General features: G+C 44.7%; 1 protein-coding gene across 14 annotated transcripts in view; it reads left to right on the top strand.

Annotated features, from left to right (window-relative positions):
* The window catches only part of nfasca (neurofascin homolog (chicken) a), a 150,978-nt gene that overhangs the window by 33,903 nt on the left and 91,149 nt on the right, over nt 1-25,926 (top strand). For 9 of the 14 annotated variants that reach the window (XM_014131782.3, XM_014131788.3, XM_014131789.3 and 6 more), the window contains exon 1: nt 23,201-23,551. The exons of 1 other annotated variant lie outside the window; for it this stretch is intronic. The gene's annotated coding sequence lies outside the window, so the exon portion shown is untranslated. Of the gene's footprint in view, nt 1-23,200; nt 23,552-25,926 lie in introns of those variants that run through there. 4 more of the 14 variants (XM_014131796.3, XM_014131798.3, XM_014131799.3 and 1 more) reach the window with 1 other exon arrangement.

Raw genomic sequence — 25,926 nt, forward strand, 5'->3', positions numbered from 1 at the left:
CCTGGGAGCCAGAAATCTTTCTGATTGAGAGGGGGTCAAATACGTATTTCCCTCATTAAAATGCAAATCAATTTCTAACATTTTTGACATGTGTTTTTCTGGATATTTTTGATGTTATTCTGTCTCTCACTGTTCAAATAAACCTACCATTAAAATTATAGATGGCTCATTCTTTTGTCAGTGGGCAAACGTACAAAATCAGCAGGGGATCAAATACTTTTCCCCCCCACTGTATAGTTGATTTTATTCAAACATCAGGTGTGTCAATATATGGACAAATACACGTTTTAAAGTTTCGAGCAATCGATTGGTTGAAAGAACAGACAAATCTCAGTCGACCAAGATTTTGTTTGGTCGGGGACAGCCCTAGTTTGGAGTGAGGCGTGTGTAATTAGTGATGCTAACTGGACACTGCCTCGGGGCAGACTGAAAGACTGCTTCTCAGACCAACAATAATCCCTTTGTAATACGTCCGGTTGGAGGGAGTGTTCACAGCATATATTATAGATCCATGGAGAGGGACCTTTCTGTCCCACCTTTCTTTCTCTAAATCTCTCTCAACCTTTCTCTCTCACCATACAGTACCCATCGCAACCAATCTCTCTCCCCGGAATGGATAGGTTAGTTAACTCATAATAATTGAGGGGTCTAGAGGGAAGAGTTAATTGTAAGAAGGGTGTTGTTTTGTCAAGGCAGATAAGCACCATTGGTGCTGCTGCTGCTGGTGGGGTGGGTGGGTGGGTGTGAGTGAGAGAGAGAGAGAGAGAGAGAGAGAGAGATTGTGTGTGTTCCATTCTGGGTAATTGGCTTTTAGATGTGTGAAACTCATCCAGGCACTAGTGTTTTTTTCACAGAATAATATGCCTGCAGGTCCTTCTCAGCAGAGAGAGAGAAGAGAGAGAGTGAGGCCAAACCACACGACTAACAATATTGGACACTTTATGGAACACAAAGCCTTCCCCATCGCATCCTGTAATATCCAAGGCCTGAGGTCATCTGCCTTTGGCCTAAAGAGCAGGAACCTGGACTTCACCAAAGAAGTCAGAAATGGCATCATACAAGAAACATGGTATAGAGGAGATGGACCCACTGGTTACCCTCTAGGTTACAGAGAGCTGGTAGTCCCATCCACCAAACTACCAGGTGTGAAACAGGAAAGGGACTCAGGGGTTTTGCTAATTTGGTATAGAGCAGACCTAATTCAGTCTATTAAATTAATCAAAACAGGAACATTTTACATTTGGCTAGAAATGTAAAAGGAAATGATCTCAACAGAGAAAAATGTCCTCCTGTGTGCTACCTATATCTCCCCACTAGTATCCCCATACTTTAATGAAGACAGTGTTAGCAATTGATGTTAGTCTTCAATAACACAGATTCCAAAGCAAATCAGGAGGAGAAAAATAGGTTTATTCAAAGAGAACAAATCATATGCTGGGAAGTAGATGGTCGATGTTCATTCTTCCCTGTCCTCAATTTGCTACACAGAACAAAGCGTCAGGATGTAATTTATAACCCCCAACCCTAGCCTGTGGTTGACCAATTAGAATTCCTAGCAGTAAAATTGTGCCAATGGCCAAATAACTAGAATCCTGTTTCAGACTCAATGTATAGACCATTCAGACCAATGAAATCTTGCCACACGTAGCTATGAGTCCAGGACTGAAACCCCTACACAGATTCTAAACAGATGTTGAACTGAAAAACAACTATTTCCATTAATCGTTAACTCCCTATTGACCTCTAGTCGTCTGCATTGTGTACTATCTTAAAATATTCTTACAACAGCTTCTCTATCCTGGAGGGGGAAATCAATCATTTCCAGACCAGGGGACATGTACTAGTCTGTGGCGACCTAAATGCCAGAACTGGACAAGAACCTGACACCCTCCACACACAGGGGGACAAACACCTACCTGGAGGTGACAGCATTCCCTCCCCCATATGCCCCCCCTAGGCACAACTACGACAACATAACCAAAATAAACGGATCACAACTACTGCAGCTCTGTCGCACGCTGTGTATGTACATAGTCAATGGTAGGCTTCGAGGGGACTCCTATGGTAGGTACACTTATAGCTCATCTCTTGGCAATAGAACTGTAGACTACTTTATCACTGAGCTCAACCCAGAGTCTGTCAGAGTGTTCACAGTCCGCCCACTGACACCCCTATCAGATCACAGCAAAATCACAGTCTACTTGAACAGAGCAATACTCCATCATGAGGCATCAAAGCCAAAGGAACTGAATAATATTAAGGAATACTATAGAGGGAAGGAAAGTAGTGTGGAAACCTACCAAAAAACAACTATGCAACAACAAGTTCAATCCCTTTTAGACAACTTCCCTGACAAAACATTGGACTATAATAGTGAAGGATGGAAACTCGGCAGTAGAAAACCTAAAGTGTATTTGACTTCTCAGCTTCCCTTTCAAAACGAAACATTTCAAACAGAAAACCGAAGAAAATTAACAGCAATGACAAATGGTTTGATGAAGAATGCAAAAACCTAAGAATTGTTTTTAGAAACCTATCCAACCAAAAACATAGAGACCCAGAAAACCTGAGCCTACGCCTTCACTGTGGTGAATCACTAAAACAATACAGAAATACACTACGGAAAAAGAAGGAACAGCACGTCAGAAATCAGCTCAATGTAATTGAAGAATCCATAGATGTAACGGCCGTCGTCGGAAGAAGACCAAGGTGCAGCGGAGTTAGTGTTCATCATGAGAATTTAATACAAACAACGTGAACACTATACAAAAAACAAGAAAACTGACAGCCAAACAGTCCTGTCAGGTGCAAAACACTAACAGAAACAATTACCCACAAAACCCAAAGGAAAAACATGCTCCTTATGTGTGACTCCCAATCAGCAACAACGAGCTTCAGCTGTGCCTGATTGGGAGCCACACATGGCCCAAAACAAAGAAATACAAAACATAGAGAAATGAACATAGAACGCCCACCCAATGTAACACCCTGGCCTAACCAAAATAAAGAACAAAAAACCCCTCTCTATGGCCAGGGTGTTACAATAGACTCTAACCACTTCTGGGAAAATTGGAAAACACTAAACAAACAACATGAAGAGTTATCTATTCAAAATGGAGATGTATGGATAAACCACTTCTCCAATCCTTTTGGCCCTATAACAAAGAACAAACAGCATAAACATATACATGATTGAATACACATCTTAGAATCAAACTTTAAAGACTACCAGAACCCACTGGATTCTCCAATTACATTGAATGAACTACAGGACAAAATACAAACCCTCCAACCCAAAAAGGACTGTGGTGTTGATGGTATCCTCAGTGAAATGATCGAATATACAGAACACAAGTTCTATAGTTAAACTCTTTAACATCATCTTTGGCTTTGGCATCTTCCCCAATATTTGGAACCAAGGACTGATCATCCCAATCCACAAAAGTGGAGACAAATTTGACCCCAATAATTACCGTGGAATATGCGTCAACATCAACCTTGGGAAAATCCTCTGCATTACCATTAACAGCAGACTCGTCCATTTCCTCAGTGAAAACAATGTACTGAACAAATGTCAAATTGGCTTTTTACCAAATTACCATACGACAGACCATGTATTCACCCTGCTTACCCTAACTGACAAACAAACAAACCAAAACAAAGGCAAAGTCTTCTGCTGCTTTGTTGATTTCCATTTTTTTTTTACTCAATTTGTCATGAGGGTCTGCTATACAAATTGATGGAAAGTGGTGTTTGGGGAAAAACATACAACATTCTAAAATCCATGTACACAAACAACAAGTGTGCGGTTAAAATTGGCAAAAAACACACATTTCTTTCCGCAGGGCCGTGGGGTGAGACAGGGATGCAGATCAAGCAACCACCATCTTCAACATATTTATCAAGAATTGGCGAGGGCACTAGAACAGCCTGCAGCATCCGGCCTCACCCTACAAAAATTTGAAGTCAAATGTCTACTGTTTGCTGATGATCTGGTGCTTCTGTCCCCAACCAAGGAGGGCCTACAGCAGCACCTAGATCTTCTGCACAGATTATGTCAGACCTGGGCCCTGACAGTAAATCTCAGTACGACAAAGATAATGGTATTCCAAAAAAGGTCCAGTTACCAGGACCACAAATACAAATTCCATCTAGACACCGTTGCCCTAGAGCACAAAAAAAAAACGATACATACCTCCAGATACCAATTAGGTTTTGGCAAAAAATACCCTCAATCAGTTATAGAACCCATTGCCCTTTATGGTTGTGAGGTCTGGGTTCTGCTCACCAACCAAGAATTTACAAAATGGGACAAACACCAAATTGAAACTTTGGATGCGGAATTCTGCAAAAATATCCACCATGTACAACGTAAAACCACAAATAATGCATGCAGAGCAGAATTAGGCCAATACCCGCTAATTATCAAAGTCCAGAAAAGAGCCATTAAATTCTACAACCACCTAAAAGGACGCAATTCCCAAACCTTCCATAAGAAAGCCATCACCTACAGAGAAATGAACCTGGAGACGCATGCTGGTCCTGGGGCTCTGTTCACAAACAGACCCCATAGAGCCCCAGGACAGCAACACATTTAGACAGAGCCAAATCATGAGAAAACATAAAGATAATTACTTGACACATTGGAAAGAATTTACAATAAAACAGAGCAAACCAGAATGCTATTTGGCCCTAAACAGAGAGTACACCGTGGCAAAATACCTGACCACTGTGACTGACCCAACATTAAGGAAAGCTTTGACTATGTACAGACTCAGTGAGCATAGCCTTGCCATTGAGAAAGGCTGCCAAAGGCAGACCTGGCTCTCAAGAGAAGACAGGCTATGTGCACACTGCCCACAAAATGAGGTGGAAACTGAGCTGCACTTCCTAACCCCTTGCCAAATGTATGACCATAATAGAGACACATATTTCCCTCAGATTACACAGACCCACAAAGAAATTGAAAACAAATCCAATTTTGATAAACTCCCATATCTATTGGGTGAAATACAACAGTGTGCAATCACATCAGCAAGATTTGTGACCTGTTGCCACAAGAAAAGGGCAACCAGTGAAGAACAAACACCATTGTTAATACAACTTAAATTTATGTTTATTTATTTCCCTTTTGTACTTTCACTTTTTCCACATCATTACAACACTGTATATAGACATATGACATTTTAATTGTCTTTATTCTTTTGGAACTTTTGTGAGTGCAATGGTCCATTTTTTATTGTTTATTTCACTTTTGCTTATTATCTATTTCACTTGCTTTGGCAATGTAAACAGATGTTTCCCATGCCAATAAAGCCCCTGAAATGAAATTGAGAGAGAGAGAGAGAGAGAGAGAGAGAGAGAGGAAAAAAAAGAGAGAGGGGAGGTAATTTGATGACTAATGATAACCAACCTGACAGTAAGCCATGATGTCTTTCTCAACCTAAAGTGCAGACTGGGTATGAACCGTTTATAAATCATAGCGCTTTTTGTACATTGCCCCCCTATTTTAGGGGACCAAAAGTATTGGGACAAATGAACTTAGATGTGTATTAAAGTAGTCAAAAGTTTAGTATTTGGTCCCATGTTCCTAGCATGCAATGATTACATCAAGCATGTGACTCTACAAACTTGTTGTTTGCATTTGTTGTTTGTTTTGTTTGTTTCAGATTAGTTTCTGCCATATAGTAATGAATGGTAAATAATGTATTGTGTCATTTTGGAGTCACTTGTTGTCAGGGTTGGGGAGTAACGGATTACATGTAATTACAAAAAAACGAACTGTAATTCATTACGTTACCAGCAAAAATATAGTAATCAGATTACAGATACTTTTGAAAAACTAGATGATTACTTCGAGAATTACTTTTAAATTCAGAAAAGATATTTGCAGAAAAAAAATCTTTGACACACTGTTTTCTCAATGACATTTGAATGAGCATTGAAAAAAGGTGAAATTTGAAATGTATTCTGACCATAAATCAGAAACCACTATGATGACACACCAAATGTGTTTGATGGATCGCGGGAAAAGAGCAGGAAAAGGATTTTGTATCCTACAGTCCAAGCTATGTCTTCCAATGGTGTGACTGCTGTCGGCACACAAAGATTATCCAATTTGAATAAACGCTTGGAGGCAAGGATGACAGCGATGGTGTAGTCTACGGCGATACGGATATCCCTTATTATTGATATCTACATAGGGCATTGATGTGAATCTCTCTTATTTAGCTGTTTGCGCCTTACGGATTGTGGTTGTTGTGGATGGCTGTTCACAAATCTAAACGTGTATTTGAACCCAATAATGGTTGAATTCAAGAAGTTTAAGCTGCCTATCAATCATTGTTTTTGAAACCAGTGGCCAGCCAGTGAAAAATGCGCTCTTACAACAGCTGCACAGTGCGGATCCCAGCCTATGGAATAAAAGTGAGGCTTTTATTGCTCAAACTGATTCATGCTGATAAAATAAAATAATCCATATGCCTAAAGGACACATGCTCAAACTCGCACACTTTTGATAGACTTAAAAGAGGCAATCTGTAGTTGCTACATCCATTTCTGGACTTAGAAATTATATATATATATATCCACTAATTCTTGAAGAATATAACTTATAAATTCCTCATGAGCTTAGTTCAACTGTCACACTCCATGAGAACCCAAAATATAAAGCTTGTTTTTTTCCAATATTTGTAAAAATTGTAAATGTAAACAAGCACTCTATAGCCTCATAACATGGTTAACACAATACTTTTGATATCATGGAGGGTCAGTCTTTGCATCCATAGCTCTGGCTATTAATCTGAGAGTGGTTACATTTCTCCAGGCCCATCCCTCAGCTTTTTAGAAAAAACAGAGGCGGGGCGACCGTTTTGTTATTGTTTAATCTGTGAATTTGCCTTTTAAACAGCTGCATATTATCAAGATATCAAAGTGTCACCAACAAAAAGGTAAACAATAGGCCTATAGCAAATGTAGCGTATGACATTCATTTTTCACATGTAAATCGCACTTTTCAATAGTGCTCAAAGCATGCCATTCCATGAGCGCAGCATTTATTTTTCAACTCGAATCAATGAGCCCAATCAGTACTCCATGACAACAAAATCATAAACAACCTAGTATGGCTGGCTAATAAGTCCTTCGTTTTGGGTTATGCTCAGGTAAAACAGTTTGGCTAATCTATACTTCCATATTTCCAAGTCCTATTCTTGAAGATCAAGGGGTATAACATTTCTTTTTAATGATTGGAATTCTGATAGAAATTGGTTTTTAATATAAAGATATGGTTTTATTGTATTACTAGATGGAGTAGAAAGTGATGGGTTAGAAGAAGCCTACATAACCAATCCATAAAGTAAAATGTAACATCCATATATGGTCAGCTATGTAAACTTTAACATTGATTTATCCTGCAGTGGATGTCGTTTAATTGGTAACATACATTTTTGTCTTCTTCTAATGCCTCTTAAGGGGAAAGTAATCAAAAAGTAACTGAATGTAATCAGATTAAGTTACTGAGTTTGGGTTATCCAAAAGTTATGTTACTAATTACAATTTTGGACAGATAACTAGTAACGTTAACGGATAACATTTAGAAAGTAACCTACCCAACCCTGCTTGTTGCATACAAGAACAGAATATGTGGGTCTGAATAAATAAACGCTATAGCCTACCACCATCACACATCAATCTTCTTCCAAACTACCATTGAGTTCTATTGGCTGCTGTATTTAACGTTCAAGTCAAATCTAATCAAATTATATTTGTCACATGTGCCGAGTAGACCTTATGCTTACTTACAAGCCCTTAATGAACAATGCCGTTTTCAGAAAAATAAGAGTTAAGAAAATATTTACTAAATAAACTAAAGTAAAAAAAAAGTAATACAATAAAAGTAAAGGTACTGAGTCAATGTCCTGGGGTACAGGTTAGTTGAGGTAATTGAGGTAGTATGTACATGGAGGTAGGGGTAAAGTGACAATGCATAGATAATAAACAGTGAGTAGCAGCAACGTAAAAAAAAAGGGGGAGTCAATGCAATTATTCTGGGTAGCCATTTCAATAGCGGTTCAGCAGTCTTATGGCTGAGGGGTAGAAACTGTTAAGGAGCCTTTTGGATATAGACTTGGCGCTACGGCATTGCTTGCCGCGCGGTAGCAGTGAGAACAGTCTATGATTAGGGTGGCTGGAGTCTTTGGCAATTTGTAGGGCCTTCCTGACACCGCCTGGTGTAGAGGTCCTGGATGCCATACGCACTACCCTCTGTAGCGCCTTGCAAATAAGAGCTTGCATCCCTCTTCGAATAGTCTATTGGAATAAGAAATGCAAAAAACAATAATGTCCAGCAAGCTATTCTAGTCTAGCTTTTCTTGCATGGGACTCCATGCAAGGAGAGAGGCCAGCGGAGCACAGGTGCATGCGTATTGTGCAAGAGACAGAGGTTATAAATTAGAAGATTATGCATAACCCATCATTCATTAGCTAAATATAAGGCTAATACTGCATTGAATGTATTACCTGAAAGAGGTAGCGTGGGACATCTATATATAGGGCTATATATATCAATCTTGAACAGGATTATTTATTTTGGATGTCATTTGAAACGAGTTGATAAGACTGCGAGAGACTGCTTACGCGTGCACTGATTTAAAGCAACGATATTTGAGTGATAGGCTGTTTTAAAACTCTGCAGCTGTAATAAAAAAATATATATCTTTACAATTACAACATAAGGTTGCAGAGAAAACAATCTATGACTTGGGTGGCTGAAGTCTTTGACAATGTTTAAGGCCTTCCTCTGACACCGCCTGGTATAGAGGTTTCTGGATGGCAGGAAGCTTGGCCACAGTGATGTACTGGGCCGTACTCACTACACGCTGTGTGTGTGTGTGTGTGTCTGTGTGTGTGTAAACGTGAAATTGATTGGGGCAGATGTTGCAGATGGCCCATGCTACAGATGGCCAGTCAGAGTCAGTCCAGTCCTGTCCTGTGTTATCTTGGCTGGCTGATCATTAGACATGCCGGCCTCTCTCTGTCCTCCTCAGGCTCCTGCTCCCCAGCTGCTACTGACGCCATTGTTCCTTCATACACTGCTGCTGGGGATGTTTGTGTGTGTTTGTGTGTGTGTGTGTGTGTGTTGGTGGGCACTCAGGCCTATGAGTTTGAGAAAGCTCTATCAGGTGTGTGTGAGTCGGTGTGAATGTGTGTGTAATTTAGCCAGTGAGCACAAGAAATGGGGAGAGAAGGAGACAAGAAAGTGTGTTGTTTGACCATATGTGTATGACCCTGTGTTCATATGATCCTTATGTCAGATGCGGGTAAGGAGGAGGCGTAAAGGAAGGGGGGGTGGGGTATTTTAAGCATGCTGGCAGGCGCCCTGGCCCTCCGCTCTGACCCTGCCCACCTCCTGGCCTTCTGGCCCCGACAGTTATTAACTGACGAAACGACCGCACCTCCTGTTGCTCTTTGGCCTCTTAAGACACACTGTGTGTGTGTGTGTGTGTGTGTGTGTGTGTGTGCGTGTGCGTGCGTGGTGCGTGCATGTGTGTGTGTGGATATCCAAATGTTAGTATTTGATTACTTATGTTCTATCGCGTCATTCTGATTGGTAGATAGTCAATAGCAAAATATTTTATTCATTTATTTTATTTTTGAACTTTGACTATCTGAAAAAATGTCACGATATTATTTGAATAGTAAAATCATTTCAAATACCCATCCCTTATGTGTGTGTGTGTGTGTGTGTGTGGTAGGGGCTGCTTCTTAAGACAGAGGGCCAAGGGTCAGACAATAAGGCGCCGCCTAACAGCTTGTGTTTGACTGACACGCAGTCTCAAGACAACACACATGCTGGCAGACATGGCCTGCTGTCACTGAGTGTGTGTGTAAAACATGTCTGCAGTGTCGTAATTAAAGGACGCTCTCCCGCTCTCTGCCTCACTCTTTATCTCCCTCTTTCTCTCTCTTTCTCTCTCTCTCTCTGTCTCTCTCTCTTTCTCCACCCCTCTCGCTTCCCCCCTCTCTCTCTGTCCCTGTCTCTCTCTCTTTCTTACCTCCCCTCTCTCTCTCCCTCTGTCTCTCTCTCTCCCTCTCTCTCTGTCTCTCTCTGTCTCTCTTTCCCTCTCTCTGTCTCTCTCTCTCTCTCTCTCTCCCCCTCTCGATCTCTCTCTCTGTCCCTCTGTCCCTGTCTCTCTCTCCTTCTCTCTCTCTCTCTGTCCCTCTCAGTCCCTGTCTCTCTCTCTTTCTCTCTCTCTCTCTCTCTCTCGCTCTCTGTCTCTCTTTCTCTGTCTCTCTCCCTCCCTCTCTCTCCTCTCTAACTGCCTTATGATGACATGGTCACTGTGGTGTCATGTGTTACTGGAGTGTTATTGTGTTTCACTGCTCCATTCGCATAGTGTTTTTCAGTCTATAGTAACGGGCAAGGTGATTGTTTTGCGGTTTGTCTAAATTACGTTATTTATGTTGACATTTATCGAATTGAAACCCCATTCATTAAGACAGCAAGAGAGCACATTATCACGAGTTCAACAAAGAGTCTGGTGAGAGTCCTTTCCTCTCCACGTTCGTCTGTCAGTTCGTCTGTCAGGTCTGTGTTTGTGGACCTTCCGCTGCTGCTGACAGATCAACAGGAAGCCATTTGTAAGAGGGGGGCTGTTGAGCATCACTGTAGTCACGACAACGCTTACCCAATTACTGGCTAGGCTTGCTCCGTCCCTCCATCTCTATCTTTCTCTTTCTTCTCTCTCTTGCGGTCTCTCTCTCTCTCTCTCTCTCTCTCTCTCTCTCTCTCTCTCTCTCTCTCTCTCTCTCTCTCTCTCTCTCTCTCTCTCTCTCTCTCTGTCTGGACTAAATGATCCTTTCTCTCTTTGTCTCTGTCCGCTTACTCTTTCTATTAACCCTAGTAGTTCTGTGGTTTTCATGCAACAGGAGTGGGGAGGGTTGACTGTGCGTACTGTGATTACACACCTCAGGAAGGTGTGTGTGTGTGTGTGTGTGTGTGTGTGTGTGTGTGTGTGTGTGTGTGTGTGTGTGTGTGTGTGTCTATGTTTGTGTTTGTGTGTGCCTGCCTGCCTCTGTGTGTGTATGATTCATGTGTATGTACGCCAGCTGAGCACACTGGGTCCTTTGGTGAGCGGTCATGTCTCGGTCACAAACAGCATCAGACAACCCGGTCAGCCAGGTCAGTATGTCCTGGTCCTGAAGCGGCGGTGGTCGTTGCCCAGAGACATGTGACTGTAACATTGATCTAAAAAAGCCAGGCCAGGATGCTCCTTTTCCAGCACAGGTCTGTTATACAGTATCTCCTAATAGAACAAGGAAGTGGATTGGACACTCACAGGGTTTATGGTCTCATTCAGTTGACATGGAGGAGACAGAGTGTTTGTGTTTTTTTCTGCCTGCTTACTTCTGTGCACGGGTGTGTTTGCACGCCTGTGTGTGTGTGTGTGTGTGTGTGTGTGTGTGTGTGCTTGTGTGTGTGTGTGTGTGCTTGTGTTTGTGTGTGCTTGCCTGCCTCTGTGTGTGTGTGTGTGTGTGCTTGTGTGCTTGTGTGCTTGTGTGCTTGTGTGCTTGTGTGCTTGTGTTTGTGTGTGCTTGCCTGCCTCTGTGTGTGTATGATTCACGTGTCCCTTGGCTGTCCTCCTGCCCAGTGTGGTGCTTCATTGAAAGCCCTGGAGCTGAATGGAGAGAGGGCAGCCCTCCAGACCCTCCAGCAGAGCGCCCAGCTGCCCAGCTGCCCAGCAGCCCCACCTAGGGCTCTCCACTCTGGGCTCAGCCCGCTGACCTGTCACCTGCTGCCCTGGAGGTCAGTGTCCTGGGGTGATAGTGCTGCACGCTAGTTAGGGATGCTGTTTCATCTCTGGCTGTGTGCTGGCTATTTGGAATAGCCTACACGCAATAAAGATCTAAAGTCAGACTTACTGGAGCTACAGCCATGTTAGGATAATATACTTCAACAAATGACCATTCATTTAACAAGTCCTTTAAAATGATATACAACCACATACTGCAGCTACACACCTACCAGTTAGCCTAGATGTTACATGACAAGCCATCACACAGGGTAAATCCATTTGAATTCAATCCCTTTTGTTTTAAAACAAAACATTCCCTACATGTTTGCCCATGGAAGAAGTGGTCAGAAAGTGACTTTTTAGACCTGAATGCCAAAACATTAAGAGATAGAGGTGCTTAGATCGACCCATTTCAATCATAGAAATACAATTCATAGAATGGACCTATCCCTTCAGAGCAATTTATCTGGTACACCATTCAAGTGTGAATTGAAATTGTAATTTCTAATTACTACAAAAAAATATGGCCCCATTCAAGTCATTTTGTCATGCCCTGACCTTAGACAACCTGTTTTATTCTCTATTTTGTTAGGTCAGGGTGTGACTTGGGTGGGCATATCTATGTGTCTATTTCTTTGTTGGCCCAGTATGGTTCCCAATCAGAGGCAGCTATTTATCGTTGTCTCTGATTGGGGATCATACTCAGGCAGCCCTTTTTCCCACCTGTGATTGTGGGATCTTGTTTTTGCTTAGGTGCTGTGTTGCCTGTAGAACTTTACAGTCGTTTTTGTATTTTGTTGTTTTGACGGTGTTCATTTGAAAATAAAGGAATATGTTCGCCTACCACGCTGCACCTTGGTCCATTTCTAACGACGAGCGTTACACATTTACTTACGTCTGGACCTCCAACCATTTTTGTGGTATCATTTGAAAGTTTCAATTTGATTCCCATTTTAGTACATTTATCAGCCTAAACACGACACCCACCCTGTATTCAAGAGCATGTTGTGTCTCAACCGATGGTGGGCACAAAACCACAAAAACCTCAGATGAAGTCAAATTGACTTTAACCTCTTAATGGTAAAAAATAAAAAATTCTGCAAATCATGAAATAGTTTGACAACCCTGTTTCTTAAGCTTTTAAATGATATCATTCTCCACCGTTTATCTTGTCCAGTGATGAAGACATGGATGTCTCATGGTATGGCGGGGTATGCAAAAGAGGTCAACATTGAGCACTTTAATTGAGCACTTTAATCCAAGAAGTAACTTTCTGAGTACTCCTACAATGGGCAAATATGTATGGAAGATTTTGTGCAAATCAAAAGTGGTGCTGTCAAAAAGTGATGGAATTCAAATGGATTTACCCAACAATAAATTCAGCAGCCTGATCACTAGAAATAGACTTCAATTCCGGACGTTTGAAAAGGTCCATAAAATGTTAATATATGCCTCCCTCGGCACGCACAAACATTTTTGAAAAACAAATGCCCAGCACTGAGCGCAAACTCATGATGCTCGGAGCATGCAGCTTAGACCTCAGTTCACAATGCTCTATCAAGCCGTGAGAATACTTGATAACAGTTGATGGAAACAGTGCCTTGTTTTTAATTATTTTGTTTTAAGACCACCCCAAACCATAGCCCTAACCTTAACCACTTGGAATTAATGCCTAAACTGTTAACCTTTCATTTGTTTCTGTTTAAATCCCGTAACCACCAGGAATTAACCCTGTAACCACGCAGAATTAATGAGTCAAAATTTGATGTTCATGGATAATACGGGAAACTCCGAGATCTTGTTGGAATTCAGTGTCACTGAGTAAGGCAAAATGCCTCATGGTTTATGCTTATTTCAACCATCGATGTTGTGTAAATGTTTTGACAGTCAGTCATAGTCACAGTACCCTTGAGCAGCTAGCTACACACGTGCTGTAGAAACATAATTTTGATTTTGCTGATTTTGTGGTTCAACTTTTCAAGCATCACCATTAGTAAACTATGTGTACGTGTCACGGTTGTCTTCGTCCTCTGATGATATAACGAAATCGTCATCGGAAAATGTGGACCAATACGCAGCAGGTACGTGTATGCTCATCTTGAGAATTTATTAACTTCAAAAAATGAACGTACAAAATCACAAAACAAAAAGAACGAACGAACAACTACAAACAGTCTGGCTAGCATAGGCTCAACACAGAACAATCACCCACAAATCACAAACACAAACACACCCTAATATATGGGACTCTCAATCAAAGGCAGATAGACAACACCTGCCTTCAACTGAGAGTCCCAACCCCAATTAACCAAACATAGACATACACTCACTAGACTCCACATAGAACTACCTAGACATAAACCAAAACCCGAAAATACTAAACCAAACACCCTTTTAACAAACACACCACCCCGAACCACATAAAACAAATACCCTCTGCCACGCCCTGACCAAACTACAAAACAATTAACTTTATATACTGGCCAGGACGTGACAGTACCCCCCCCTTAAAGGTGCTACCCCGGAAGCACCTTAACAAAAAAAAATAACCCCAAACAATACCCAAAAGAAAAATTCCCCCTTACTAAAGGGAGGGAAGGGAGGGTGGCTGCCGTCAACGACGGCACTGTGCTACACCCCCCCCTCCCCAACCTTTTTGGAGGTGGCTCCGGCTCAGGCCGTTCCAGGCTGTCTGGGCAGTCTGGCAGCTCGGGACAGTCTGGGCAGTCTGGCAGCTCGGGACAGTCTGGGCAGTCTGGCAGCTCGGGACAGTCTGGGCAGTCTGGCAGCTCGGGACAGTCTGGGCAGTCTGGCAGCTCGGGACAGTCTGGGCAGTCTGGGCAGTCTGGCAGCTCGGGACAGTCTGGGCAGTCTGGCAACTCGGGACAGTCTGGGCAGTCTGGCAACTCGGGACAGTCTGGGCAGTCTGGCAACTCGGGACAGTCTGGGCAGTCTGGCAACTCGGGACAGTCTGGGCAGTCTGGCAACTCGGGACAGTCTGGAAACTCGGGACCGTCTGGGCAGTCTGGCCACTCCGGCAGTTCAGGGCAGTCTGGCCACTCCGGCAGTTCAGGGCAGTCTGGCCACTCCGGCAGTTCAGCGCAGTCTGGCCACTCCGGCAGTTCAGCGCAGTCTGGCCACTCCGGCAGTTCAGCGCAGTCTGGCCACTCCGGCAGTTCAGCGCAGTCTGGCCACTCCGGCAGTTCAGCGCAGTCTGACCTCTCTGGCGACTGTTGACTGGCGGGCAGCTCTGGCGACTGTTGACTGGCGGGCAGCTCTGGCGACTGTTGACTGGCGGGCAGCTCTGACGATGACTGTTGACTGGCGGGCAGCTCTGACGATGACTGTTGACTGGCGGGCAGCTCTGACGATGACTGTTGACTGGCGGGCAGCTCTGACGATGACTGTTGACTGGCGGGCAGCTCTGACGATGACTGTTGACTGGCGGGCAGCTCTGACGATGACTGTTGACTGGCGGGCAGCTCTGATGATGACTGTTGACTGGCGAGGCTGGGTTTACGCACTTGCAGTTTAGTGCGGGGAGCGGGAACAGGACGAGTCGGACTGGGTGGACGCACTTCCGGGTCCGCACGAGAGACAGGAGCTGGAAACCCAGGGCTATGGAGGCGCACAGCCGGTCTAGATCTTACCTCCTGCACAACCCGCCTTGGCTGGATGGAACTAGTAGCCCTGTACGAGCGGGGTGCTCGTACAGGGCAGACTGGGCTGTGCAGGGGCCTGATGGTAGCCGTGCGTAGAGCGGGAGTTGGGTAGCCTGGTCCTCGGAGGCGTACCGGCGACCAGATGCGCTGCGCAGAGGATGCCTGCCCTAGCACGGCACCTGCGAGGGGCTGGAATAACTCGCACCGGACTGTGCGTGCGTATGGGTGAGAGAGTGCGCTTCTCAGCGAAACATAGTGCTCTCCACCCCATACGCTCCTCCATATAACCACGGGTAGCTGGCTTCCGGCTCTTCTTACGCCTAGCCAAACTACCCGTGTGCACCCCCAAAAAATGTTCTTGGGGGTGCCTCTCGTGCATCTCCTTCAGCGCGTCCACTCTGGCCTCGTACCACCGCCTCTCTGCCTTGGCTGCCTCAATTTCCCACTGCGGGCGGCGATAATCCCCAGCCTGATGCCAGGGTCCGGCCCCGTCCAGAACTTCCTCCCAAGTCCACTTCTCCCGCCAGTCCAACTCGAACTCCGTCTGCTCCTTCCTCTGCTGCTTGGTCCTTTGGTGGTGGGTGATTCTGTCACGGTTGTCTTCGTCCTCTGATGATATAACGAAATCGTCATCGGAAAATGTGGACCAATACGCAGCAGGTACGTGTATGCTCATCTTGAGAATTTATTAACTTCAAAAAATGAACGTACAAAATCACAAAACAAAAAGAACGAACGAACAACTACAAACAGTCTGGCTAGCATAGGCTCAACACAGAACAATCACCCACAAATCACAAACACACCCTAATATATGGGACTCTCAATCAAAGGCAGATAGACAACACCTGCCTTCAACTGAGAGTCCCAACCCCAATTAACCAAACATAGACATACACTCACTAGACTCCACATATAACTACCTAGACATAAACCAAAACCCGAAAATACTAAACCAAACACCCTTTTAACAAACACACCACCCCGAACCACATAAAACAAATACCCTCTGCCACGCCCTGACCAAACTACAAAACAATTAACTTTATATACTGGCCAGGACATGACAGTACGGGAATGCGCAGATACCCGTTATGTCATGCTTATAAGGGCTTGTAAAGTGTTATAAAGCTTGTATGTATGCCAATTCTGAGCGTGACTAGAACTCTTGTGGTTCACGTGCTCATACAGCGTTCTTGTAATTATGCTTCAGTCCTCTTGTACCGTTATCAGGCCACACAAACTCACACACACAAACACATCTCCTAACGCTGTTGTTAGTTGCTAATGAAGCCCCTCTCTGTCCAGTTGAGAGATACTGGGAGATAAACAACGGCTTCTTGGACATCCTGTTTATCACTCAGTGTTCTGCTCCAGGGGTCCACGCCAGGTCAAACACCCTGTAATGCTGTTAGCTAGTGCTCCAAATTTTTGTTTCTCTTTCTCTCATCTCTGTTCTCTTTATAGCTTGTTTTCCATGATCATGTCTCTTTTCTTTCTCTTTCTCTCTGCGCGAAAACTACAAGGGGCTCTCTATTTTCCTCTAAAACCCTGATGTCGGACTCGTCTCTCTCCCTCTCTCCTCTATCCTCCTCCGGCTCTCGCCCTCCCTCATTTTAGGCTACCCCCTCCCTCTGTTCTTTTATTCCCTCTCTCTCTGTCGCTTTAAATATTTAAACAGCTCAATTAGCGTGGTACCTGATGCCAATGAGACAAGGGGCCTTTTATGTTCAACCATCTGTCTGTGTGTGTGAGTGTGTGTGTGTGTGCGCACGCACGCATGCCTTAGCTTCTTTGCTAGACTTGTACGTACTGTACAAGTAAACAAGCTTGGACACTCGGACACTAGTGGTCAGTCTCTTTGCCCCCGATGTGTTCCCTCTTCTCTATATGGAAACCCTTTACACAGAGCCCCATTGACCACCCCAATAACTTCTGGAGCCCACATTACAGACGTCAGTAGAGAAGGAATGTGATACATTGTCCCTCCACCATTAGGGAAAACCCACTGGCCTTTAGACAGACCCACAGAGAGAATACAACCAGTTGTGTGTGTGTGTGTGTGTGTGTGTGTTGGGCTACAGCACGTTTTTCTTTGTTTCTTTCAAGGACTCCAATATACAACTGTACATTCTTTCAACCATGAATAACAATACACACTCCTGTCAACAGTACATTGATCTCACCAAGGGAATTACATGGTCAAATGTGACACCTTGAAGCCAATAGATGTCTAGAGCTACAGTAACATAATGATAATGACCATGGATTAGAAATACAGTGCATTTGGAAAGTATTCAGACCACTTGACCTTTTCCCACATTTTGTTACGTTTAAAATGTATCAAATTGTTTGTTTTCCTTATCTACACACAATACCCCATAATGACGAAGTAAAAACAGGATTTTAGACATTTTTGCAAATTTATTACAAATAAAAAAGGTAAATATCACATTTACCTAAGTATTCAGACTCTTTACTCGGCACTTTGTTGAAGCACATTTGGCAGCGATTACAGCCTTGAGTCTTCTTGGGTATGATGCTACAAGCTTGGCACACCTGTATTTGTGGAGTTTCTCCCATTCATCTCTGCAGATTCTCTCAAGCTCTGTCAGGTTGGATGGGGAGCGTTGCTGCACAGCTATTTTCAGGTCTCTACAGAGTCCGGGCTCTGGCTGGGCCACTCAAGGACATTCAGAGACTTGTCCCGAAGTCACTCCTGCGTTGTCTTGGCTGTGTGCTTGGGGTTGTTGTCCTGTTGGAAGGTGAACCTTCACCCCAGTCTGAGGTCCTGAGCACTCTGGAGCAGGTTTTCATCAAGGATCTCTGTACTTTGCTCCGTTCATCATTCCCTCAATCCTGACTAGTCTCCCAGTCCCCACCGTGCTTCACTGTAGTGATGGTGCCAGGTTTCCTCCAGATGTGATGTTTGGCATTCAGACAAAATAGTTCAATCTTGGTTTCATCAGACGAGAGAATCTTGTTTCTCATGGTCAGAGAGTCCTTTAAGTGCGTTTTGGCAAACTCCAAGCAGGCTATCATGTGCCTTTTACTGAGGAGTGGCTTCCATCTGGCCACTCTACCATAAAGGCCTGATTGGTGGAGTAGGGCAGAGATGGTTGTCCTTCTGGAAGGTTCTGCCATCTCCACAGAGGAACTCTGGAGCTTTGTCTAGTGACCATCAGGTTCTTGGTCCTCCCTGACCAATGTTCTTCTCCCCCGATTGCTCAGTTTGGCCTGGCGGCCAATGATGGAGGCCACTGTGTTATTGGGGACCTTCGATGCTGCAGACATTCTTTTCGTAACCTTCCCCAGATCTGTGCCTCAACACAATCCTGTCTCGGAGCGCTACGGACAATTCCTTCGACCTCATTGCTTGTTTTTTGCTCTGACATGCACTGTCAACTGTGGGACCTTATATAGACAGTTGTGTGCCTTTCCAAATAATGTCCAATCAATTGAATTTACCACAGGTGGACTCAAATCAAGTTGGAGAAATATCTCAAGAATGATCAATGGAAACAGGATGCACCTGAGCTCAATTTTGAGTCTCATAGCAAAGGGTCTGACTACTCATGTAAAAACGTTTTCTGTTTGTTTGTTTATACATTGGCAAAAAATTCTAAAACCTGTTTTCACTTTGTCATTATGGGGTATTGTGTGTAGATTTATGAGGAAACTAACTACACTGCTCAAAAAATAAAGGGAACACTTAAACAACACAATGTAACTCCAAGTCAATCACACTTCTGTGAAATCAAACTGTCCACTTAGGAAGCAACATTGATTGACAATAAATTTCACATGCTGTTGTGCAAATGGAATAGACAACAGGTGGAAATTATAGGCAATTAGCAAGACACCCCCAATAAAGGAGTGGTTCTGCAGGTGGTGACCACAGACCACTTCTCAGTTCCTATGCTTCCTGGCTGATGTTTTGGTCACTTTTGAATGCTGGCGGTGCTTTCACTCTAGTGGTAGCATGAGACGGAGTCTACAACCCACACAAGTGGCTCAGGTAGTGCAGCTCATCCAGGATGGCACATCAATGCGAGCTGTGGCATGAAGGTTTGCTGTGTCTGTCAGCGTAGTGTCCAGAGCATGGAGGCGCTACCAGGAGACAGGCCAGTACATCAGGAGACGTGGAGGAGGCCGTAGGAGGGCAACAACCCAGCAGCAGGACCGCTACCTCCGCCTTTGTGCAAGGAGGAGCAGGAGGAGCACTGCCAGAGCCCTGCAAAATGACCTCCAGCAGGCCACAAATGTGCATGTGTCTGCTCAAACGGTCAGAAACAGACTCCATGAGGGTGGTATGAGGGCCTGACGTCCACAGGTGGGGGTTGTGCTTACAGCCCAACACCGTGCAGGGTGTTTGGCATTTGCCAGAGAACACCAAGATTGGCAAATTCGCCACTGGCGCCCTGTGCTCTACACAGACGAAAGCAGGTTCACACTGAGCACATGTGACAGACGTGACAGAGTCTGGAGACGCCGTGGAGAACATTCTGCTGCCTGAAACATCCTCCAGTATGACCAGTTTGGCGGTGGGTCAATCATGGTGTGGGGTGGCATTTCTTTGGGGGGCCGCGCAGCCCTCCATGTGCTCGCCAAAGGTAGCCTGACTGCCATTAGGTACCGAGATGAGATCCTCAGACCCCTTGTGAGACCATATGCTGGTGCGGTTGGCCCTGGGTTCCTCCTAATGCAAGACAATTCTAGACCTCATGTGGCTGGAGTGTGTCAGCAGTTCCTGCAAGAGGAAGGCATTGATGCTATGGACTGGCCCGCTCGTTCCCCAGACCTGAATCCAATTGAGCACATCTGGGACATCATGTCTCACTCCATCCACCAACGCCACGTTGCACCACAGACTGTCCAGGAGTTGGCGGATGCTTTAGTCCAGGTCTGGGAGGAGATCCCTCAGGAGACCATCCGCCACCTCATCAGGAGCATGCCCAGGCGTTGTAGGGAGGTCATACAGGCACGTGGAGGCCACACACACTACTGAGCCTAATTTTGACTTGTTTTAAGAACATTACATCAAAGTTGGATCAGCCTGTAGTGTGGTTTTCCACTTTAATTTTGAGTGTGACTCCAAATCCAGACCTCCATGGGTTGATAAATTGGATTTCCATTGATTATCTTTGTGTGATTTTGTTGTCAGCACATTCAACTATGTAAAGAAAAAAGTATTGAATAAGATTATTTAATTCATTCAGATCTAGGATGTGTTATTGTAGTGTTCCCTTAATTTTTTGGAGCAGTGTATTTTGAATACTTTCTGAATACACTGTATATAGCTTTCCCAGGTGCTCAAAGCTCTTTACATTACTCCCACTGACTGTGTTAATGAGTAGTGAGAACTAGCAGACAGAGATCGCTTTGGCCCTCTAGTCAGGACTGGAGCTGGATGTGTACCACTGCTGTTCATCCACTGTTGGTTGTTGACCTAGAGAGCGATAAAGACACTAGGGCACCGGGACTTGTAGAGTTAACCTTTAATAACCTTTCTGTTCTATTAGCCAGGCAAATAATACGTTTGTTCTAAATATCGCTCCCTTTATTTGGCCCCTGAACCAAACCAAACCCCGAGTAATCAGACAGGGTCAGAGTGGGAAAGCAGGGAGTATTCTTCTGCTCCAGATCATCATTCTAATCATGAGATGCTCTGATCTGTTCATCTGAACATTTGATTTATTTACTCATTACTGGAAGGAAAATAATGAGTCACCTTTGTCCACTTTCAGAGGCCTGCTATCGTTGTGTGCATGTTTGTGTGTGTGTGTGTGTGTGTGTGTGTGTGTGTGTGTGTGTGTGTGTGTGTGTGTGTGTGTGTGTGTGTGTGTGTGTGTGTGTGTGTGTGTGTGTGTGTGTGTGTGTGTGTGTGTGTGTGTGTGTATATGTGTGTGTCTACTGACTTGTCTTTGTTGATTAAAGGGAATTGCAGTATAAATCGCCCAGGGTGAATGGACCCATACAGGGTTCAATAACCGGAAGATATCATGGGATGGGGTAATGTGTGTGTGTGTGTATGTGCATGTTTGTGATAAAGGGGTCGACCACACAGTTAATTATCACTTGGCCCCTGGCATAAAGTGAGCCCAGTTATTTTAGATCTGCCATCCTTTATACTGTCTATGCTGTATAAAACTCTGACGTGGGACTCGTCTCTCTCTCTCTGTCTCCCCCAATATATCTTCTTTCTTGGGTAAATCCTCCAACTATCTCACCCTCATAGTTAAAGAGAGACGCTAATATCATAGACGACTCCTGCTGTCTAATTTCACCGCTCTAGCAACAGCGTGAATCAGCTACTAACACAGCCTCTTAAACTGTGTTGTTGATAGACACAAACTCTTGGAGGAAGATAGACATTACAACAAGTGGTTGTGATCACAACAAACAACCAATGCATTTCTTCATCAAAACTCTTCGATGTACGCTCAAGCAGTCTCCCATAGCTCTACACTATAAGCCGCTGTCACCATTTTCTGGCGTGTGTTCTGAGTGCTTTTGTCTCTTCTTGTGTGTGTTTCTGGGCGCAGCAACAGAATCAGTCAGTCAAGAGAAAGTGTGTTTGTGTATCTGTGTCCGTGCACGTGGGTAAGTGTGTCTCTGTTTGTGCGTATCTCTAAGTATGTGTGTGTGTGTGTGGGGGGGGGGGGGGTTGTGGTTGGAGGTGGGCTGTTGTTAGGTTAGCGACTTAGTGTGTTACTGGTGGGGTGGGGGTTATTGATTGGTTGGGTAAGGGTGTTTCGGAGCGGTTGATTGGGTGAGGATGGGCTGAGCGAGCGGTAGACAGACGTGAGGTGAGGAGGTCAAACCCAGACATCACAGGGGGATTTCTACACCCCCCCCCCGATCTTCTTCACCCGCCAATCTGATTAAACAACACACTATTGCTTTCTTTACACCCCCCTCCATGTCCCCCTCTCCTCTTGCTGCTCCTCTGTGACCCCCAGCCTACTCAAGACCCTGTTGGTGATATTTAAGATGCCCCTACAGCCTCTATGCTTAGATAACCCCCACCCCCTCACACAACAGAATACCCAAACACACACATTCTTCGCCCTAACTGCACCCTCTCCACACGCACGCACCCAGGACCCCGCACGTGTACACACACTCTCTCCTGAGAAACGCACATCACATGCTCCCTCTATCTCTGGCCTGCCTGACCCCACGTCCAGCCGTGGCAGGGTCGACCATAAGAACCACGTAATCCTCCCCAGCTGAGGGTCTACCTCGGTGGGCTACATCGCCAGCTACGCCTCAGAGCAGTACTCATGGACGAGCCTGGGTGTGTGTGTGTGTGTGTGTGTGTGTGTGTTTGTTCGTGATGTGTGTGTGTGTGTTCATGCACGATTGACTGTGTATTATATGTGCGAGTGTGTTCTGCATGTGTGTTCACGCATGGATGACGTGTGTGTTTGCGCTTTTATGTCTTCGTCTATATATGCATGTGTGTGCTTGAGCGTGCTTGTGTGTAGATGCATTTTTGTGTCTTTGACTGGTTTTGGCTGTGTGTCTGTGTGATAGTGCATGCACATGTGTGAGTTTGTGTCAATGTGTGTGCGTGTGTTTGTCTGTCTCTTTCTATGTGTGTGTGTGTGGTGTGTGAGTGTGTGTGTGTGAACGATTGTGCACGCGTGTGTTTCCGAGCAAGTGGGGGGAGGGGCTAATGAATAATTCATGAGGTGGGCAGGGAGAAGGCAAGGGGACGGCAGCAGATGGAGGATCTGTGTTTGTGAGGATGTTTGTGTGGATGTGGAACGAACCAGAGCGAGGACAGAGACAGACACAGAGAGAGAGAGAGAGAGAGAGAGAGAGAAAATAGAGTGTGAAAGAGAGAGGAGGCATCACTCTTTCTATAACGTTATCAAATTAACTTGCCCTGTGTTCTGTTTCTTCCTGTGTGTGTGACTGGAGGACAATCTGTCAGTCGGTTTTATTTCCTGGATCTGGATGTACCAGGGGGGACGTTTCGTGACATAACACTAAGCCCAGAGGACCAGACTAGGACTTCCTGTGATGGGGAAGCATTATTCTCTAGGGGAGCACAATTTCACCTGATCAGGAACCCTCCACTGATCGGTAATCTGTCTCTCTTCAGAGAGTGTGTGTGTGTGTGTGTGTGTGTGTGTGTGTGTGTGTGTGTGTGTGTGTGTGTGTGTGTGTGTGTGTGTGTGTGTGTGTGCTGTCTGTGCTGTCTGTGCTGTCTGTGCCCGGCAGAAAGATGCTTTTGTTAGGGTGCTCCACTATGTGTGTTTCAAAGGCTGTCATAGAGATGGTAAGTGTGTGTGTGCTCTCATTTGCAGAGCTCTCATATTGCCGCTGTGTATGTGTGTGTTTGCATATGGACGTTTCATTCATATTTCCATATCGTGGTTATGCGTGTTCACTCTACCGTGCTTTGGCGGGGGAAAAAAAGGCTGTTATTTTTTTTTAACAATTTGGGATATTATCATACAATAATGTTTTCGTTCATGGTCATGAAAAATCCTTACAATCCTCTTTTGAGGAACGCTGACAACGTTTTTTGTTGTTGTTGTTGTTGTTGTCATACATGGTTCCATTTTGTCCTGTGGTGTTTGTCTTTAACGAAAGCAAGTTGTTTCATTTTTACGAACCGGAATGGAGCCTAACCAATCATCAAATCAATGAAGTAGCCCAGGTGCATGTCTAATTACTGCCTTCTCAGATTTGTCTGGTGCTCTGTTGTTAGAAGGATGTTCCGCTGTGTTCTAAGCTTTGTGAGGTAGAAAGGACATTCATTGAAAGGACATTCATTGATACCCTGATGAAGACAGCTTTGCTGTCGAAACGTTGCTTATTAGGTTATTACATTTTTGCATCTGAGCTCTTAGAGTGTGCGGCTTTCCCTTATTTTCTAGTTTTCTACTCCGCTAGCCAGCACCTCGCCTTCATAGGTGTGCGATTCTTTTTTCTAGAAAGGACATTCACCCATGACCCATGCGCTATTTAAAATGAAGAATAACAGTGTGTGCCGTGTCAATACTGCCGCACGCACTGATCGGTCTGTCTGACACGGTTTGATTGCTGTTATCGATCATGTCTTTGGGACCACAGGCTACATGCTGCCTCGATCAACCATATCAGTCTAGTGTATATGTCGCTGCTGCCCGTTACCCGTCATACTCTGTCTCTCTAACAACGGTCATTCATACTTTGTCTGTCTGTACTGAGTGATTGTGTGTTGCCTGGTCTGGCGTGTCTGTGTGACAGGAGGTTGGTGGCACCTCAATTGGGGAGGACGGGCTCATAGTAATGGCTGGAACAGAGTACATGGAATGGTTAAATGGAATGGTATCGAACTGATCAAATACATGGTTTCCGTGTTTGATGCCATTCCATTCACTTTGTTCCAGCCATTATTATGAGCCGTCCTCCCCTCAGCAGCCCCCTGTGATCGGTGTGCACTGTCTATGGCTACTCCATCTGCCTCTGTTAGAAACCTGGTGATGCCATTGTCATACCACTCCCCTGCATGTGTGTGCACATGAGTGTGTGTTTCTGTGTGTGTGTGTGTGTGTGTGTGTGTGTGTGTGTGTGTGTGTGTGTGTGTGTGTGTGTGTGTGTGTGTGTGTGTGTGTGTGTGTGTGTGTGTGTGTGTGTGTGTGTGTGTGTGTGTTACAGTAATCTGCCTATGGCTTCTTGTCTCTCCCAGTGTGTTTGGTAATATGGTGATGCTGCTGTCTTGGTGTGTGTGTGTTCTGTGATGTCAGCGGTGTCCCAGCTTTGAGCTGTTGTCAGACAGATGAGAGTTCTTTGCGTCAGAACTCTCCTTAGCTGACCGTTAGTCAGACACACATTGGAAGAGACAAGAATCCATCAGCAAGTTAACACACACCAGAAAACAGACACACACGGAAACAGACACACGGAAACAGACACACGGAAACAGACACACGGAAACAGACGCACGGAAACAGACACACGGAAACAGACACACGGAAACAGACACACGGAAACAGACGCACGGAAACAGACACACGGAAACAGACACACGGAAACAGACACACACACACACACACACACACACACACACACACACACACACACACACACACATGAAAACAAACACACACACGAAAACAGACACACACACACGAAAACAGACACACACACACACAAAAACAGACACACACACAAAAACAGACACACACACACTTGTGCATAATCAAGCAGACATACCTACATACACATTTGTGTGCTCACATTTGTATGCATATACTAATGGCCATACTTGTCTGTCCATCAAACTCAATAATGACGTTACTCCAAGGTAGGGTGGACGTTGCACATGGAGTGCTGATACCTCCACCACAATCATGAACAAACGCTGGCAACTGACAATTTCAATCCGGCTTTGGAATCATTCACAATCACAGGGTTCCCTGTCCTATGTTTTCCAATTCATCAAGTAACACGCAAAAACAAGAGCATGG

This window comes from Salmo salar, chromosome 12 (assembly GCF_965601325.2).
Source record: "Salmo salar chromosome 12, fSalSal1, whole genome shotgun sequence".
NCBI lineage: Eukaryota > Metazoa > Chordata > Actinopteri > Salmoniformes > Salmonidae > Salmo > Salmo salar.